The following is a 17,561-nucleotide window of genomic DNA, read 5'->3' as shown; positions in this document are numbered from 1 at the left end:
AGTGAGTTTACCCCGTTCAGAACTAAGTTTAAACTGCTGAACATCGCTCAGATGGATGTCCTAGTGAATTAGTTGAGCTTGGATCCTATAATCTAGTTTACGAGTGGGTTGACTAGTTTCAAAGAAGTTTATCTTTTGGCGTAGGTCTGATAACGCAATGGCGCAATCAACCAGTGCGGCACCTACCTCCCCTGTGGTGTCAACTGTCAGGAGCAGTGGGCTGTCCTAGGCTGTATGCAGACGAGCCACTAAATCACTGACACTTCCATCATAAGGGAGCTGTCGTGTACTGGCCTCACAAGCCAAATGATCTTTCATAGGAGAGGAAATATCAGAAGAGTGGCACAAAGCATATTTGTTAGTACACCTGAAAACCACAATAAACACAATAAAAAAGCAGCGATGATTAAAAATAACAACCCAGGCTAAAGGCGCGTCTGTCTCTTGGCCACCATTGCGCGCTCAACACTGCCACAGTTACAATCTTCAGCGACATGGCTAAAGCTGAGTAAACATGTTATACAGGTTGCGTCACATAACACTACCATGGAAACACCTTCCAAACCACAACAAACGCCGAATAACCATTTCTGTAGAATAAAACTGAGGAGAGGGGCTGGTGTTATTAGTTAATACAAACCATTGATAAATGCACGGAACTACGATTTTCAACTCATACTTACGTGTTTTTAAAGCGAAACCTGTTATTATTTTTAGCATAACTGAAAAATAGAAAAAAATACTTAATCAATGCCGTTTCTTACATTGTAAAATGTTAATTAAATCTAGAGTAATTTCTAACGTAAAGTTGACGCTTGAGTAACTCCTCAGCAATTCAGTCGTGTGTATCGGAGACAACCGAATTAATTAGAGATACAAAAAGAACAGTGATATATCATAGGTACAGAAGAGACTTGAACAGCATGCTATTTCCACATGCTAACATTTTTATTAGTCTTTTTCTCTGAAGAATACTGCACGGTACTGATTTGTTAGAAGAAAATGTACATTAACATGAGAGTGCAGTTCAACTTACAGATCTGTTTTTTGTTTTCAATTACAGAATGTAAAAGAATGTGTCTTGACATCTCAGACCAATAAATGTTCAAAGTGGTGCCCATCATTTGCTGCACACATTTACAATCTACCGTGTAAGGAACGTCTTACACGACGCAATACATCTGGTGTAACGTTGCCACAGGCAGCCTCAATACGATGTTTCATATCCTTTGGGGTTGTAGGCACATCACGCTACACGTTCTCCTTTAACGTGCCCCACAGAAAGAAGTCTAAAGGTGTAACATCAGGAGAATAGGCTGGCCAATTCATGCGTCCGCCACGTCCTACGAAACGCCCGTAGAACATTCTGTCAAGGCTCATCCTAGTGTTCATTGCAGAATGTGCAGCAGCAGCATCATGTTGATATCACATACGTCTAAGCGTTTCCAGCGCGACATTTTATAGCAATGTTGGCAGATTATTGTGCAGAAACTCGATGCGTTTTACTGCTGTTTGGGTGCCTTCAATGAAGTGAGGCCACTGAGATAGTCCCTACTTACTCTACACCATACATTTACATTCCACGGTCACTGTCGCTGACAGCGAGGATTGTCCACGGATCAGTAACGCATGTTTCGTAAATTCACTGCACCGTGGTTTGTGGAACCTGCTTCATCGGTAAACAGGTAGAACTGCAACGCATTCTCTGTTAATGCCCACTGACAGAAATTCACTCTACTATTAAAGTCATCGTCACGTAATTGCTGATTCAGCGGCACATGATACGGGTGAAATTTATGACGATGAAGTATGCGCATCACACTACTTTGACTCTTTGCACTGCCTCTAGCGAAGTCACGTGAACTCATGTGTAGTTTCACGGCAACAGCAGCTAACATACCAACGGCACCTGCTTCTCCTGTGATGGATTTGTTACGGACCCGTTTGCGTAGTACGACCATACCTGTTGCATACAATTGTTTGTAGATGTTTTCAAATGTGCGGCACGTTGAATGATCTCTGTCAGGATACCTATCTGCGTACAGCCTGCAGGCTACAGCTTCATTTTGTCTACACTCGTCATAGATGAGTATCATCTCTGCCCTTTCCGAGTTAGAATAAACCATTTTCACATTTCTTACAACACTACATACTGTTGTACTTGCGACCTTCTCGCGTTCCTAATGTGCGTACCTCTGCTCTTATTTGTGTACAGTACACTATTACAGGCGTCTGGTAACACAGTCTATTACAGTTAGTCTGAGTACAAGGGCTAATTCAGAAAGCGCTACATGCAGACATGGAGACAGCCAAACTCGTCAACATATCAGTATTCGTAAACATACCCCTATAGATCTAGTTGGTTGCAAAAATCGACTGAACGTCTGACGTTTCAAGCGTCAACTTTACGTTACAAATTACTCTGGATGTATTTAACATTTTACAATGTAACAAAGGGCATTGATTAAGTATTTGTTTCTATTTTCAGTTGTGCTAAAAATAATAACAGGTTTCAAATTTTAAAAAAAACACAAATACGTGTTGAAAATCAGATTTCCGCGCATTTCTCAATGGTTTGTATTACCCAATTACAACAGCCCCTCCCCTCAGTTTCGGTCTGTAGAATTGGTTATTCAGTGTTTGTTGTGGTTTGGGAGATGTTTCCAGTGGTAATGTTAGGTGACTCACCCTGTATTACACAAGCACTGTTGGTATCACAGAGCAAAATTTTAGAACAGAAAAATACTTCCAGAAGTACTGCCAAGCATCGACTAAGAATCTTGAACAACCAGAAATTTGCAACTCAACTCGGCTTCTCTGCAGTTTACAAAGGAACTGGCAACGAGACAGGCGGGCAATAAGACTCTCTTACGGCCAGAACAATCACGCTCACTTGCAAAAGTTCATTCTACACTTTCAGACGAAAAGTGGGTTTCTGGGACCCAAAATTCACATTAGTCGAACAAGCAACAAGGGAGCTTCATTCCACGGTCACAGATCAGCTATCATGCGCTACTAGATTACCACGTAGCATATTAATCAATTCGGGAGGACTTGAGTGAACTCCGCACTAAGAAAGTGCCTGACCCCACAAAACCATTCTATCCACACAAACTTCCCAATGATCAAAGCCAGTATGCCTCGACACACATTCGAACCAGGTGACCGCCTTTGACACCGAGAAGGAAGACGCCGGAGTCCAAGCACCACCACTTCCAGCTCACCACTCCACGCTGCAGCGCCTAGCTTCCTCGATTATGACAACAACAAAAACAACAACACCAGCCCCTTGATGAACAGCACACTCTATACCTCAGTCGCGAACTCGTTTGGACGAGGAGGGCAATTTCTCAAAAGGAAGGATGGCTCATTAATGAGAGGTAGCAAAAATGAAAACTGTGAGCAACTTCTACACCAGAATTAGGAATGAAAAAGTAGACGAAGTTAAGAAATACTGCTACCTAGGTAGCAAAGTAATCCACGATAGTACTGCCGGCCGGAGTGGCCGAGCGGTTCTAGGCGCTGCAGTCTGGAACCGCGAGACCGCTACGGTCGCAGGTTCGAATCCTGCCTCGGGCATGGAAGTGTGTGATGTCTTTAGGTTAGTTAGGTTTAAGTAGTTCTAAGTTCTAGGGGACTAATGACCTCAGAAGTTGAGTCCCATAGTGCTCAGAGCCATTTGAACCATTTTGAATCCACGATAGACGAAGCAAAGAGGACAGCTCCGGCAAAAAGGGCATTCCTGGCCAAGAGAAGTCCACCCGTATTGAACACAGGCCTTAATTTGAGGAAGAAACTTCTGAGAATGTACGTTTGGAACACAGAATTGTATGATAGTGAAACATGGGCCATGCAGAAAACCGGAAAAGAGGAGAACTGAAACTTTTGACATGTGGAGCTACAGAAGAATGTTGAAAAGTAGGTGGACTGGTAAGGTAAGAAATGAGGACGTTCTCAGAAGAACTGGTCAGGAAAGGAATGTTTCGAGAACACTGGCGCGATTAAGGGAAAGGACGATAGGGCGTCTGCTAAGACGTCAGGGAATAACTTCCATGGTAACAGAAGGAACTACAGAGGGTAAAAACTGTAGAGGAAGACGCAGGTTGGACAATATCCAGCAATAATTGAGGACATATGTTGCACGTGCAACTATGAGGTGAAAAGTTTGGCACATGGGAGGAATTCGTGGAGGGCCCCATCAAACCAGTACAGAACACTGATGACTCAAAAGAAAGGTTCCCTTGTGAGACAGTGAATGTCATGAAGCACCATACTACGTGTTACACAAAAATGACAATTGATGAAAAATATAGCACCGATCACTTGATAGGATATAGATAATCCACCAACTACTGGTTGACTGGAATACAAACATATTTTCTTAGTGTCTACATAAGTTGGACATAGTAGTGAGAGGGTCGTTTGTTGTAAATAATAAGGTGCAGAAGGCCTAGATAAAGAAGTAGAAAACAATATTAATAGTCTTATTCAAATAACACTTCAACCTATGAAGAAACCCCGTACTATGTTCTGCCCACGCGATTGCCAGCAGTGGTACAGGTGTCGCCCCATAGGTAATTCACCTAATAACTGCAGCCACAACACGACACACCGGGACTGTGACAGATATTTAGCGATATCAAGCAGCATGTCAACGCTCGCTGCCTTTGATTGTTTTGTAAACGAAGACTACTGGGACCATTCCAGACCATTGACACTTGGAGTAGAGTTACACGGAAGAGATCCTCTCTCACTCCAGCCCCAAAATATGAGGTAGAAAATTTAGGGTACAGTGTCCCGTCAGTGACAAGGTCATTACAGATGGAGCACGAGCTCTGGTTGCGGAAGGATAGCAACTTAAATCGGTCGTGACACATCAAAGGAAGAGCCCCGTTTTTTCCTTCTTTCTTTTTAAAGTCATTAGTCTTCTGGCTGGCCTGATGCGGCCTGCCACGAATTCCTGTCCTGTGACAAACTTTTCATATCAGAGTAGCAATTGCAACCTACGTCATCAGTTAACTGCCTCTAGTACCACAGATAATATTGTGGGTAGAGCAAACCAAAGACTGCGATTCATTGGCAGGACACTTAGAAAGTGCAACATGTCTACTAAAGACTCTGCTTACACCACGCTTGTCCGCCCTATTCTGGAATACTGCTGTGTCACAGACGTGAATTGGAGTGGCAATCATTGAAACAATTATGAAGTTCCAATTACCAGTTTTCTCCTCCGATTGCGATAACATTCTGTTGGCACCCATCTACATAGGGAGAAATGATCATCACGATAAAATAAGAGAAGTGAGGGCTCGCACAAAAAAATTTAAGTGCTTATTTATCCCGCGTGCCGTTCGAGAATGAAACGGTAGAGAGACAGCTTTAAGGTGGTTCATTGAACCCTCTGCCAGGCACTTTATTGTGAATAGCAGAGTAATCACGTAGATGTAGATGTAGATGGTAGTCAGAGGCTAGCGTTGCTGCCTCTGGATCACGGGGTCCCGGATTCGATTCCCGACCAGATTGAGGATTTTCTCCGCCCGGGGACTGGGTGTTTGCTTTGTTATAATCACCAACATCATCATCATTCGTGAGAGTGGTTAGACTGGACTGTAAAAACAATTGGACTGTGTAAAAATTGGAACTTTGTACAGGCGCTGATGACCGCGCAGTTGAGCCCCCCACAAACCAAAAGTCATCATCATCATCTAGTACCACGCAAGTTATTCTCTGAAGTCTTAACAGATGCCCTATCATCCTTTTCCTTATTCATGTCAGTGTTTTCCATATCTTCCTTTCCTCGCCGATTCTGCTGACTATCTTCTCATTTCTTAGCTTATCAGTCCACCTAATTTTCAGCGGTGAAATGTTTTAAGAAAATATTTCATTGTGAAAGCGTTTTTTAAACTAAATAAACGAAAATCGCTATTTGACTTCTTGGTTGAAATCGAAAAAAATATGTTTTTCATTGTTTTTGGAAATTCAACCCTTTATGGGATGAAATGCAGTGGGTGAATATTTTTAAGAAAATATTTCATTAGATTAAAAAATCTTTAAAGCTACATACGTGGAAATTCAATCTCTATTACATATAAAGAAATATGCGTTAGGAGATCAAAGTTTCTGTAGAAATATCACCACAATAATGCAAAAGGACATGATTAACAAAAGGCAGAATCACTTTTAGGTCAGAAGTACATTCGGAAACGACCATGTTTCTATGGACTTAATTAACGTGGAAATTTAGAAGCTGTTGCAGTTTCTGAACATAAAAATTTGAGTAAAGAAAACCATAACAAAATATCTGTGCAGACTATAAAGACTACGCGACCGTAGTAGCTTGCGTTATGCTAGTACATGAGATCTGTTTTTATCAAAACAATCTGGATATATCTTAAATTTTGACTTACCAATTTCTACCTTGCTAGATGGTATGCCAGGATATAATCGCTACAAAGTTCTAACTGCATTCGGAGCAACAGAATGAGACAATCAATGAAGTTTTGAATACAGAGTCGGCTAACGCCACTCTGAGTATTGGGCAGAAAGTATTAATGAGCTATCTCTTCCCTAATAAAAACGAGAGAGAAGGTAACAAAAAGTCAGCAAAGTGAACGTTAATTTGAAAGCGTGTTTATGGATACATCATGACGTGATTTCATTACAAAGTTCATCACATTATCAACTTCAAGAAGCTTTGCCCAAATGCAACAGTAATTGCTCTAATGACCTCGAAGTCGCTTGAACGAGGTACACATTCAACAAAGCTTCCGATTTCGAGGCACCCTCGTATACTCTTCCCTTCATCACTCAAAACTATTATCTGTGGGAGTCCAGAACAGTTATGAAGGACACAGTGGTATTGTTCTAAATGGTAACAGCAGCGGTTGTGCCTTGAAGATATATGTGGCCATATCTCTATACTTCAATAATAGAGAGTCTTTTTTGGCTAATTAACCAGGATATGAACAGAAGGGAGTAAAACGTGTTTCATGCACGATTACACTTGTAAGTTCGCTGTGAAACGCGCTTACTCGCACCCACAGGCTTTAAATACTTACGATACCAAAACTTTCACGCCCTAAAAATGTTACAGCCCTGGCGTACCGTGTATGAATAAGTTCTCATGTCGACAGAGCAATTGATTCGAGAATGGTCGGGAGACTATGTGTGGCTTGTGGCAGATAATTGCATGATCTTCTGTCCAAATCGTATATACTCGTACGTTTTACTCATATAGTACAACACTTTATCTTGTCTGGAGCAAGATATAGGACTGTAAATTGCAATCCAGTTATGATGAAGAGCAGATTGTGAAGTAGGGCAGCAGAAGAAAAGTTCACCGACTAAGTTAATAGACGGGAAAAGAGATTACACTAAAGCAACAGGAGAGCAGGAATATAGCTCTACGGAAGCGACACCGACAGAAAATGCGAGCTGTGGCAAGCAGGCCATGTAAGGAACAAGTTCTAAAAAAGTGTGACGTGGCTCATATAGTGCTGCATACTTTCGGATAAGAAAAAGAGAAGGTGTCAAATTCAGAAAGGCATATTTCCAAGGCCACATTTTCTTCTTGAAGGGATAAGATTTTAGTTATTGATTAAGTTTCGCCGGATCCATCGAAAATTATTCACTTCAGTAACACTCACTGCTGTACGGTCTTACCTCTTCAGTAATTTGGACGGATCTTCGTTGATTGCCTAGAGTAACTCCTGCTATGTCTCAAATCGATTTGTAGATGCTTATCTGGAAATATTGCCGGTACCACAAGCGGGGATTATCCTAGTCTTCAACAACACGGGTGGAGTAAATTTACTGTTTAGTGACTAATCAGTGCACACTTTTTTTGTCGTTTAGCGCCTTCTTACTAACTTTGTCATATAGTTCTCCTTTACATACCACTGGTCCCTGCGCACACATATACTTTGGTGTACAGAACTTAAGGACGGAACTAACTTTCGCACAATAAGTGACTACCACGTAACATGAAACTTGGACCACACACATAAAGAACAGCAACAGATAGCACGGAAGGTAACTGAAGGAAATACGCAAAAAGACGAACAGAAATGACACTTTTATTGAAAGACAATAATTACACTAAGGGCATCATGATTTATTATGATCCCTAGAACATCAAAAATTGCGAGACACGCTTCTTAATGGGGTGTGATCATCAGGGGCGGTAATGCACTGCAACTTGTACCCGTGTTGGTGGTAGAGGTTTTATGACGTGGGGAGGTATAATGTTGCATGGACGTACTGACCTCCTCGTCTTTGAACACGGCACACACACCGACCAATGTTGTTGACAGTGTACTGCTTCCCATGTCCGTCTTTTTGGCCCTAACTTAATTTTTATAGCTGGCAAAACGCTACCGCATCGAACAGCGCAGGTGGAAGAGCTTTTGGAAGGAGAGGATATTCGGCAAATTAACTATCGTGCTCGTTACCTCGACTTAAATCCCATCGAGCACGTGTGGGATGTGTTGGTTCAAAACTGGCTCTGAGCACTATGGGACATCTGAGGGCATCAGTCCTCTATAACTTAGAACTACTTAAACCTAACTAACCTAAGGACATTACACACATCCCTGCCCGAGGCAGGATTCGAACCTGCAGCCGTAGCGGTCGCGCGGTTCCAGGCTTAAGTGCCTAGAACCGCTCGGCCACAGCGGCTGGCGGGATGTGTTGGGAAGACTCTTTACCAACCTTGTGACCAGCATGTCGGCACGTTGCAAAGCACTGCCGTCCGTGTTGATCACACACACGCTATTAAGAATCATTTCCCGCGTTTTGTGATCTCCAGGGAACCATCATACATCGTGGTCACTTGTCTTTGAATAAAAGTGTCATTCCTGTTCGTGTCACAGGGTTTTTCTTTCAGCTGCTTTTTCTGGCATGCTGTCTATCTGTGGTGCAAGTTTCATCCGTCTATGTTACTTGCCAGTGACAGGTCACTTTCCTCCTTAAGTTTTCCACACGAGTGTATGTGTGTCCTATGACGTTCCCAATTAAAAATGTCTCCAATTAACGTGAGACAAAAAAGTTAAACTAGTAAATGAGATGGAAACAATTCATTAAACAAAAATCACACCGAAAAAAAAACACGATTTCTATTTGTTCCCTTTTCGTATTCGTTGATATTAAATATGGGAAACACTTGTCGGCCTAGGTCGGCCTAGGTCGAACAGTTTTTTTTTTTTTTTTAAGGCTTCTCGAAATCATAGCCGAACAAGTTTCAACGCACATGAAGTGATCAAAGACATATAAGAACTGGCAAAATGTGATCGCCCTCTCCTGACACATTCTTGTAGCATCGCTTATTTGAATCAACGGATTTGGACGTATTCTCCGAAATACTAGCAAATCCTATGTCTATCGACAGTGACTGATTCGGCACTCAAGGATCGCCGCTTCATGAAATTTTCAAGAGGACTTTTTGAGCTTAAGTGCATATGGTTTTGGCAGCAGGAAATCAGGAATGAATTTTGCTCCGAATAGATACGGAACCAGTACGGGTAAATAAGTACATTGTAGATGGATCATTCGCCGTCTGTCTTAGACTAAGAAATGTGAAGCAATACTCGCGACTCTGAAAGGAGATTTGGTGTAGTTAATTAAAGGAGCTGTAACAGGCGTGGTAAGTGGCGGTCGATTCCATATCGGAATCCGGTCGTCAAGGGACAAGAGACGACACCGCACATTCCTGGCAGAACATAAAGTTCAGTAACCTTCTCATACTTTCCGATGGGAGTAAAGTCAAGTTACAATCGATTATCACTTTTTCTACGTTGTTTTCAGTTCCACATACTTCCGTAACAACTCGAACGCTGTACCACATCTAAGAAGCATTCATGAGTCGCGTGCATTATACTCGTACATACAAATGACACTTAAAGAACGCAGGTGAGAGAGAGTGATAATAAAACACATATACTGTCACTTACATGACAACTACTAATGCATCTTTGGCAACTTGCGACTACTCCAAAACGCTTATTTCGACTTAGGTGTTTCAGCGCTCCGACATTTTTTTTTTTTTTGTATCATATTTCCAATTTAATCTTCATCTACGCACTCAACAAACTTCCATATTAGCCCTAATTTATTTTATTTATCGTCACGGTCATATGTGTTGGTAAGTAATTGTCATCCTACTCTTTTCCATGGGTTAACTCTTGGGCTTTCAACAGGAACTCTCCGAGTGCTAAACGACGTTTCTCTTTTGGTGACTGCCACTGGAGTTTGTTCACCAACTCCGCAAAGCTGTCGACCTTACAAAACGATCGCGTGACGAAACGTGCCGGTCTTCATCCGTTGTTCTCCAACCCTTCTGTTACTCCTACTTGATAAGGGCCCCAGGGTAATTAACAATATTCAAGTATCGATCGAACAAGTGTTTTCTGAGAATGAGATTTTCCCTCTTCAGCGGAGTGTGCGCTGATATGAAACTTCCTGGCACATTGGTGAAGACAACCAGCATCGCACGCGGAGTGCAAGCTGAGCTTAATATCTGCAGCATAGTGCCCAGAGTCGATCGCGGTCCTCTGGTTTGGAGCCGTGTGGAGGGTCTAAACCAGAGGCTCAGACGACTCTGCGACTATAATGGTTGCAAATTCATCGACCTCCGTTATTGGGTGGAGAACTGTAGGGCCCTCCTAGACAGGTCAGGCGTGCACTACACACCGGAAGCAGCTACTAGGGTAGCAGAGTACGTGTGGCGTGCACACGGGGGTTTTTTAGGTTAGAGGGACCCCCCCTTGGGCGAAACGATAAAATACCTGACGGCTTACCAGAGAGGACATTATCATCGTTGATAAAGAACGTCCGTCCTCAGAGACCAAAAACAGGAAAAGTTAACGTAATATTGGTAAACTGCAGGAGTATCCAGGGCAAGGTTCCTGAATTAGTATCTCTTATTGAAGGAAATAGTGCGCATATAGTATTAGGAACGGAAAGTTGGTTAAAACCGGAAGTGAACAGTAACGAAATCCTAGACACAGAATGGAATATATACCGCAAGGATAGGATAAACGCCAATGGTGGAGGAGTATTTATAGCAGTAAAGAATTCAATAATATCCAGTGAAGTTATTAGCGAATGCGAATGTGAAATAATCTGGGTTAAGTTAAGTATCAAAGGTGGGTCAGATATGATAGTCGGATGCTTCTATAGACCACCTGCATCAGCAACCGTAGTAGTTGAGCGCCTCAGAGAGAACCTGCAGAACGTCGTGAAGAAGTTTCGTGATCATACTATTGTAATAGGGGGAGACTTCAATCTACCAGGTATAGAATGGGATAGTCACACAATCAGAACTGGAGCCAGGGACAGAGACTCTTGTGACATTATCCTGACTGCCTTGTCCGAGAATTACTTCGAGCAGATAGTTAGAGAACCAACTCGTGAAGCTAACGTTTTAGACCTCATAGCAACAAATAGACCGGAACTTTTCGACTCCGTGAATGTAGAAGAGGGTATCAGTGATCATAAGTCAGTGGTTGCATCAATGACTACAAGTGTAATAAGAAATGCCAAGAAAGGAAGGAAAATATATTTGCTTAACAAGAGTGATAGGGCACAAATCGCAGAATATCTGAGTGACCACCATCAAACGTTCATTTCTGAGGAAGAGGATGTGGAACAAAAATGGAAAAAATTCAGGAACATCGTCCAGTACGCCTTAGATAAGTTCGTACCGACTAAGGTCCAAAGCGAGAGGAAAGATCCACCGTGGTATAACAATCATGTACGAAAGGTACTACGGAAACAAAGAAAGCTTCATCATAGGTTTAAGAGTAGTCGAATCATAGCTGATAAGGAAAAGCTGAACGAAGCGAAAAAGAGCGTAAAGAGAGCAATGAGAGAAGCATTCAACGAATTCGAACATAAAACATTGGCAAACAATCTAAACAAGAACCCTAAAAAGTTTTGGTCATATGTAAAATCGGTAAGCGGATCTAAATCCCCTATTCAGTCACTCGTTGACCACGATGGCACCGAAACAGAGGACGACCGAAGAAAGGCAGAAATACTGAATTCAGTGTTCCGAAACTGTTTCACTGCGGAAAATCGTAACACGGTCCCTGACTTCAGCCGTCGCACGGACGCCAAAATGAAAAATATTGAAATAAACGATATCGGAATTGAAAAACAACTGCTATCACTTAGTAGCGGAAAAGCATCCGGACCAGACGAGATACCCTTAAGATTCTACAGTGATTATGCTAAAGAACGTGCCCCCTTTCTATCAGCAATTTATCGTAGATCGCTGGAAGAACGTAAAGTACCTAGCGACTGGAAGAAAGCGCAGGTCGTTCCCATTTTCAAGAAGGGTCATAAATCAGATGCGAATAATTATAGGCCTATTTCGCTTACGTCAATCTGTTGAAGAATAATGGAACATGTTTTGTGTTCTCGTATTATGACGTTCTTAGATAATACAAATCTCCTTCATCATAACCAACATGGATTCCGCAAACAGAAATCATGTGAAACTCAGCTCGCCCTATTTGCCCAAGAAATTCACAGTGCCGTAGACACTGGCGAGCAGATTGATGCCGTATTCCTGGACTTCAGGAAGGCATTTGATACGGTTCCGCACTTACGTTTAGTGAAAAAAATACGAGCTTACGGAATATCGGACCAGGTTTGTGATTGGATTCAGGATTTCCTAGAAGAAAGAACACAACATGTCATTCTTAACGGTTCAAAATCTGCAGATGTAGAGGTAATTTCGGGAGTACCGCAGGGAAGCGTGATAGGACCTTTATTGTTTACAATATACATAAATGACTTAGTTGACAACATCGGTAGCTCCGTGAGGCTATTTGCAGATGACACGGTTGTCTACAAGAAAGTAGCAACATCAGAAGACTCGTACGTACTCCAGGAGGACCTGCAGAGGATTAATGCATGGTGCGACAGCTGGCAGCTTTCCCTAAACGTAGATAAATGTAATATAATGCGCATACATAGGGGCAGAAATCCACTCCAGTACGATTATGCCATAGGTGGTAAATCATTGGAAGCGGTAACGACCGTAAAATACTTAGGAGTTACTATCCGGAGCGATCTGAAGTGGAATGATCACATAAAACAAATAGTGGGAAAAGCAGGCGCCAGGTTGAGATTCATAGGAAGAATTCTAAGAAAATGTGACTCATCGACGAAAGAAGTAGCTTACAAAACGCTTGTTCGTCCGATTCTTGAGTATTGCTCATCAGTATGGGACCCTTACCAGGTTGGATTAATAGAAGAGATAGACATGATCCAGCGAAAAGCAGCGCGATTCGTCATGGGGACATTTAGTCAGCGCGAGAGCGTTACGGAGATGCTGAACAAGCTCCAGTGGCGGACACTTCAAGAAAGGCGTTACGCAATACGGAGAGGTTTATTATCGAAATTACGAGAGAGCACATTCCGGGAAGAGATGGGCAACATATTACTACCGCCCACATATATCTCGCGTAATGATCACAACGAAAAGATCCGAGAAATTAGAGCAAATACGGAGACTTACAAGCAGTCGTTCTTCCCACGCACAATTCGTGAATGGAACAGGGAAGGGGGGATCAGATAGTGGTACAATAAGTACCCTCCGCCACACACCGTAAGGTGGCTCGCGGAGTATAGATGTAGATGTAGATGTAGACATTAAAAATGTGTGCCGGACCGAGACTCGAACTCGGGACCATTGCCTTTCGCGGGCAAGTGCTCTACCAACTAGGTATGAGACGAGGTATTGGCAGAAATAAAGCTGTGAGGAGGGGGCGTGAGTCGTGCTTGGGTAGCTCAGTTGGTAGAGCACTTGCTCACAAAAGGCAAAGGTCCCAAGTTCGAGTCTCGGGCCGGCACACAGTTTTAATCTGCCAGGAAGCTTCAAATGTTTTCTGAGCTACTTCTTTCGTGCATAAATTAAATTTGTTTAACATTTTCCAGTTAACCCCAACCCGGCAGCTACTATTCCTACAGTCATTTATACGTGATTATTCCACTTTGCGTCACTCCTGGCGATCACTCCTAGGTCTTTCACAGTTGTACTGTTTCCAATCATTCTCCACCAACAGCATAGTCGAACAATAATGGATCTCTTCGCAGTGCGTTACGTTTATTTGCGTTCGCGATCAACTGCCACTCAGTGCACCAATCCTCGATCCTCACCACGTCTTCTAGCGCTTTTCTGCAGTCTTGTGGCGTTGCAGCCTTCTTACAAACAACAACATAAAAAGCCTCAAGGAACTTCTAATATCATCCAGTAGCTCATTTATTTGTACTGTAAATAATTCTGGCCCTATAGCACTCCACTAGGGGTATTCCAGAAATTGTCTGTACCTCTGTCGACATCATCTCATAAAGGAAAACATGGTGAGCTTTATCTCCAAGAAACGTGAATTCAGTCAGAAATACGGTCCGTTACATCCACATCTACATCTACATCCATACTCCGAAAGCTGATGTATGGTGTGTGGCGGAGAATGCCTTGAATCACTAGTTGTCATTTCCTTCCCTGTGTAAGTAGCGTGTAGGGTGCGTGAAGCGCACTTTGAATAAGAAAATGCTATATGAGATTGAAGTCAACGTAAAACATTGGGTCGCCACCAACTCTAGACACACGTCAAATAAGAGGTTGGGTTGAGTCGGAAAATTACTTAATTTATTCATAAGAAAAACTCATAAAAGGACATTCATTATAAATCACTCATAAAGAATGTGATGTAATTATTAATATGAACCCGGCATTGTTCACGTGAACCAAATATTAAAATAAAGCAAAGAGTGCGTGGACATTTTGCATAAGAGCAGCTTGCAGCAACATTCCTGAAAACAAGATCTATTCTAAAGCATTTGCTTAAAATAAAAATTGAACACTTATTATTGGACCTGTGCGCATGGAAACGCCGTGGATGGGCTAAAAAGGGAAACTGCAGGAGATGTAACATCGGTACACTGGATAAGATTGGAGGTAAAATTATTTATTTCTTAAAACATTAATTTAAGGCATCAACATAACTGCTGTTGCCCGGTAACTATACTCCTAGCTCACTCATTTGTTACATAGTTTAATTCTTAATTTCTTTGCGTGTTTTTCGTACTTGCATTGTTTAATTCATAAATTTCGGGCGTATTATAGTATTTGAGAGTTGTAGCATCGCGTTTTAGTACCTGAATAGTGTAAATTCGCGTAGTCGTTTGTCTTCTGTTTTTGTTTTGAACGGCCAGTGTCGGTTGGTCACAGTCAGTGTGCTCCCTGCCGCCGTTGGATAAGCAGCTGCAGCAGCAAGTCGTATACTCCTAGCTCACTCATTTGTTACATAGTTTAATTCTTAATTTCTTTGCGTGTTTTTGGTACTTGCATTGTTTAGTTCATAAATTTCGGGCGTATTATAGTATTTGAGAGTGTAGCATCGCGTTTTAGTACCTGAATAGTGTAAATTCGCGTAGTCTCCTTCCGCCGCCGAGCAGTGTCAGCAGTGCGCAAGTAGCAGCATTACTGCATTTACTAGGCAATCTTGTATTTTAATAACCGTTTAAATTTTGTTGATTTGTTTGCGCTCTCTGTAGATTAGTTCAGACGTTCTTTGCAAAACAGTTTTTAGCAGGGATAGGGTCTGCAACTGCTGTGTTCGGATGCAGGCTGAGTTGGCATCCCTTCGCTCCCAGCTTCAGGCAGTGTTGGCTTCGGTCACACAGCTTGAGGCTGTTGCCAATGGGCATCACTGTGAGGGTCCGGATGGGGGTTTGTCGGGGACGGCCAGCTCGTCCCACGCATCCCCTGATCGGACTACGACTGTGGTTGCCCGGGATACTGCCCGCATTGAGGCTGATCCCTCACCTGTGGTAGAGTGAGAGGTCGTCTCAAGGTGTGGCAGGGGGCGAAAGACATTCCGGAGGGCTGAACGGAAAGCCTCTCCAGTTTGTCTGACGAACCGGTTTCAGGCTCTGTCTCAGGCTGATACTGATCTTCGGCCTGACATGGCTGCTTGTCCTGTTCCAGAGGTTGCCCCTCAGTCTGCAAGATCCGGGCAGTCGCAGAGGGTGGGCTTACTGGTAGTTGGGAGCTCCAACGTCAGGCGCGTAATGGGGCCCCTTAGGGAAATGGCAGCAAGAGAGGGGAAGAAAACCAATGTGCACTCCGTGTGCATACCGGGGGGAGTCATTCCAGATGTGGAAAGGGTCCTTCCGGATGCCATGAAGGGTACAGGGTGCACCCATCTGCAGGTAGTCGCTCATGTCGGTATCAATGATGTGTGTCGCTATGGATCGGAGGAAATCCTCACTGGCTTCCGGCGGCTATCTGATTTGGTGAAGACTGCCAGTCTCGCTAGCGGGATGAAAGCAGAGCTCACCATCTGCAGCATCGTCGACAGGACTGACTGCGGACCTTTGGTATAGAGCCGAGTGGAGGGTCTGAATCAGAGGCTGAGACGGTTCTGCGACCGTGTGGGCTGCAGATTCCTCGACTTGCGCCATAGGGTGGTGGGGTTTCGGGTTCCGCTGGATAGGTCAGGAGTCCACTACACGCAACAAGCGGCTACACGGGTAGCAGGGGTTGTGTGGCGTGGGCTGGGCGGTTTTTTAGGTTAGATGGCCTTGGGCAAGTACAGAAAGGGCAACAGCCTCAACGGGTGCGGGGCAAAGTCAGGACATGCGGGGACCAAGCAGCAATCGGTATTGTAATTGTCAACTGTCGAAGCTGCGTTGGTAAAGTACCAGAACTTCAAGCGCTGATAGAAAGCACCGAAGCTGAAATCGTTATAGGTACAGAAAGCTGGCTTAAGCCAGAGATAAATTCTGCCGAAATTTTTACGAAGGTACAGACGGTGTTTAGAAAGGATAGATTGCATGCAACCGGTGGTGGAGTGTTCGTCGCTGTTAGTAGTAGTTTATCCTGTAGTGAAGTAGAAGTGGATAGTTCCTGTGAATTATTATGGGTGGAGGTTACACTCAACAACCGAACTAGGTTAATAATTGGCTCCTTTTACCGACCTCCCGACTCAGCAGCATTAGTGGCAGAACAACTGAGAGAAAATTTGGAATACATTTCACATAAATTTTCTCAGCATGTTATAGTCTTAGGTGGAGATTTCAATTTACCAGATATAGACTGGGACACTCAGATGTTTAGGACGGGTGGTAGGGACAGAGCATCGAGTGACATTATACTGAGTGCACTATCCGAAAATTACCTCGAGCAATTAAACAGAGAACCGACTCGTGGAGATAACATCTTGGATCTACTGATAACAAACAGACCCGAACTTTTCGACTCTGTATGTACAGAACAGGGAATCAGTGATCATAAGACCGTTGCAGCATCCCTGAATATGGAAGTTAATAGGAATATAAAAAAAGGGAGGAAGGTTTATCTGTTTAGCAAAAGTAATAGAAGGCAGATTTCAGACTACCTAACAGATCAAAACGAAAATTTCTGTTCCGACACTGACAATGTTGAGTGTTTATGGAAAAAGTTCAAGGCAATCGTAAAATGCGTTTTAGACGGGTAAGTGCCGAGTAAAACTGTGAGGGACGGGAAAAACCCACCGTGGTACAACAACAAA

General features: G+C 43.1%; 1 protein-coding gene across 5 annotated transcripts in view; it reads left to right on the top strand.

Annotated features, from left to right (window-relative positions):
• LOC126481604 (UDP-glucosyltransferase 2-like) overlaps positions 1-17,561 on the top strand; it is a 725,388-nt gene that overhangs the window by 86,643 nt on the left and 621,184 nt on the right. The window lies entirely within an intron of this gene.

This window comes from Schistocerca serialis, chromosome 5 (assembly GCF_023864345.2).
Source record: "Schistocerca serialis cubense isolate TAMUIC-IGC-003099 chromosome 5, iqSchSeri2.2, whole genome shotgun sequence".
NCBI lineage: Eukaryota > Metazoa > Arthropoda > Insecta > Orthoptera > Acrididae > Schistocerca > Schistocerca serialis.
The sequence above is the reverse complement of the archived record's forward strand: the minus strand, read 5'-3'. Positions and strand labels throughout refer to the sequence as shown.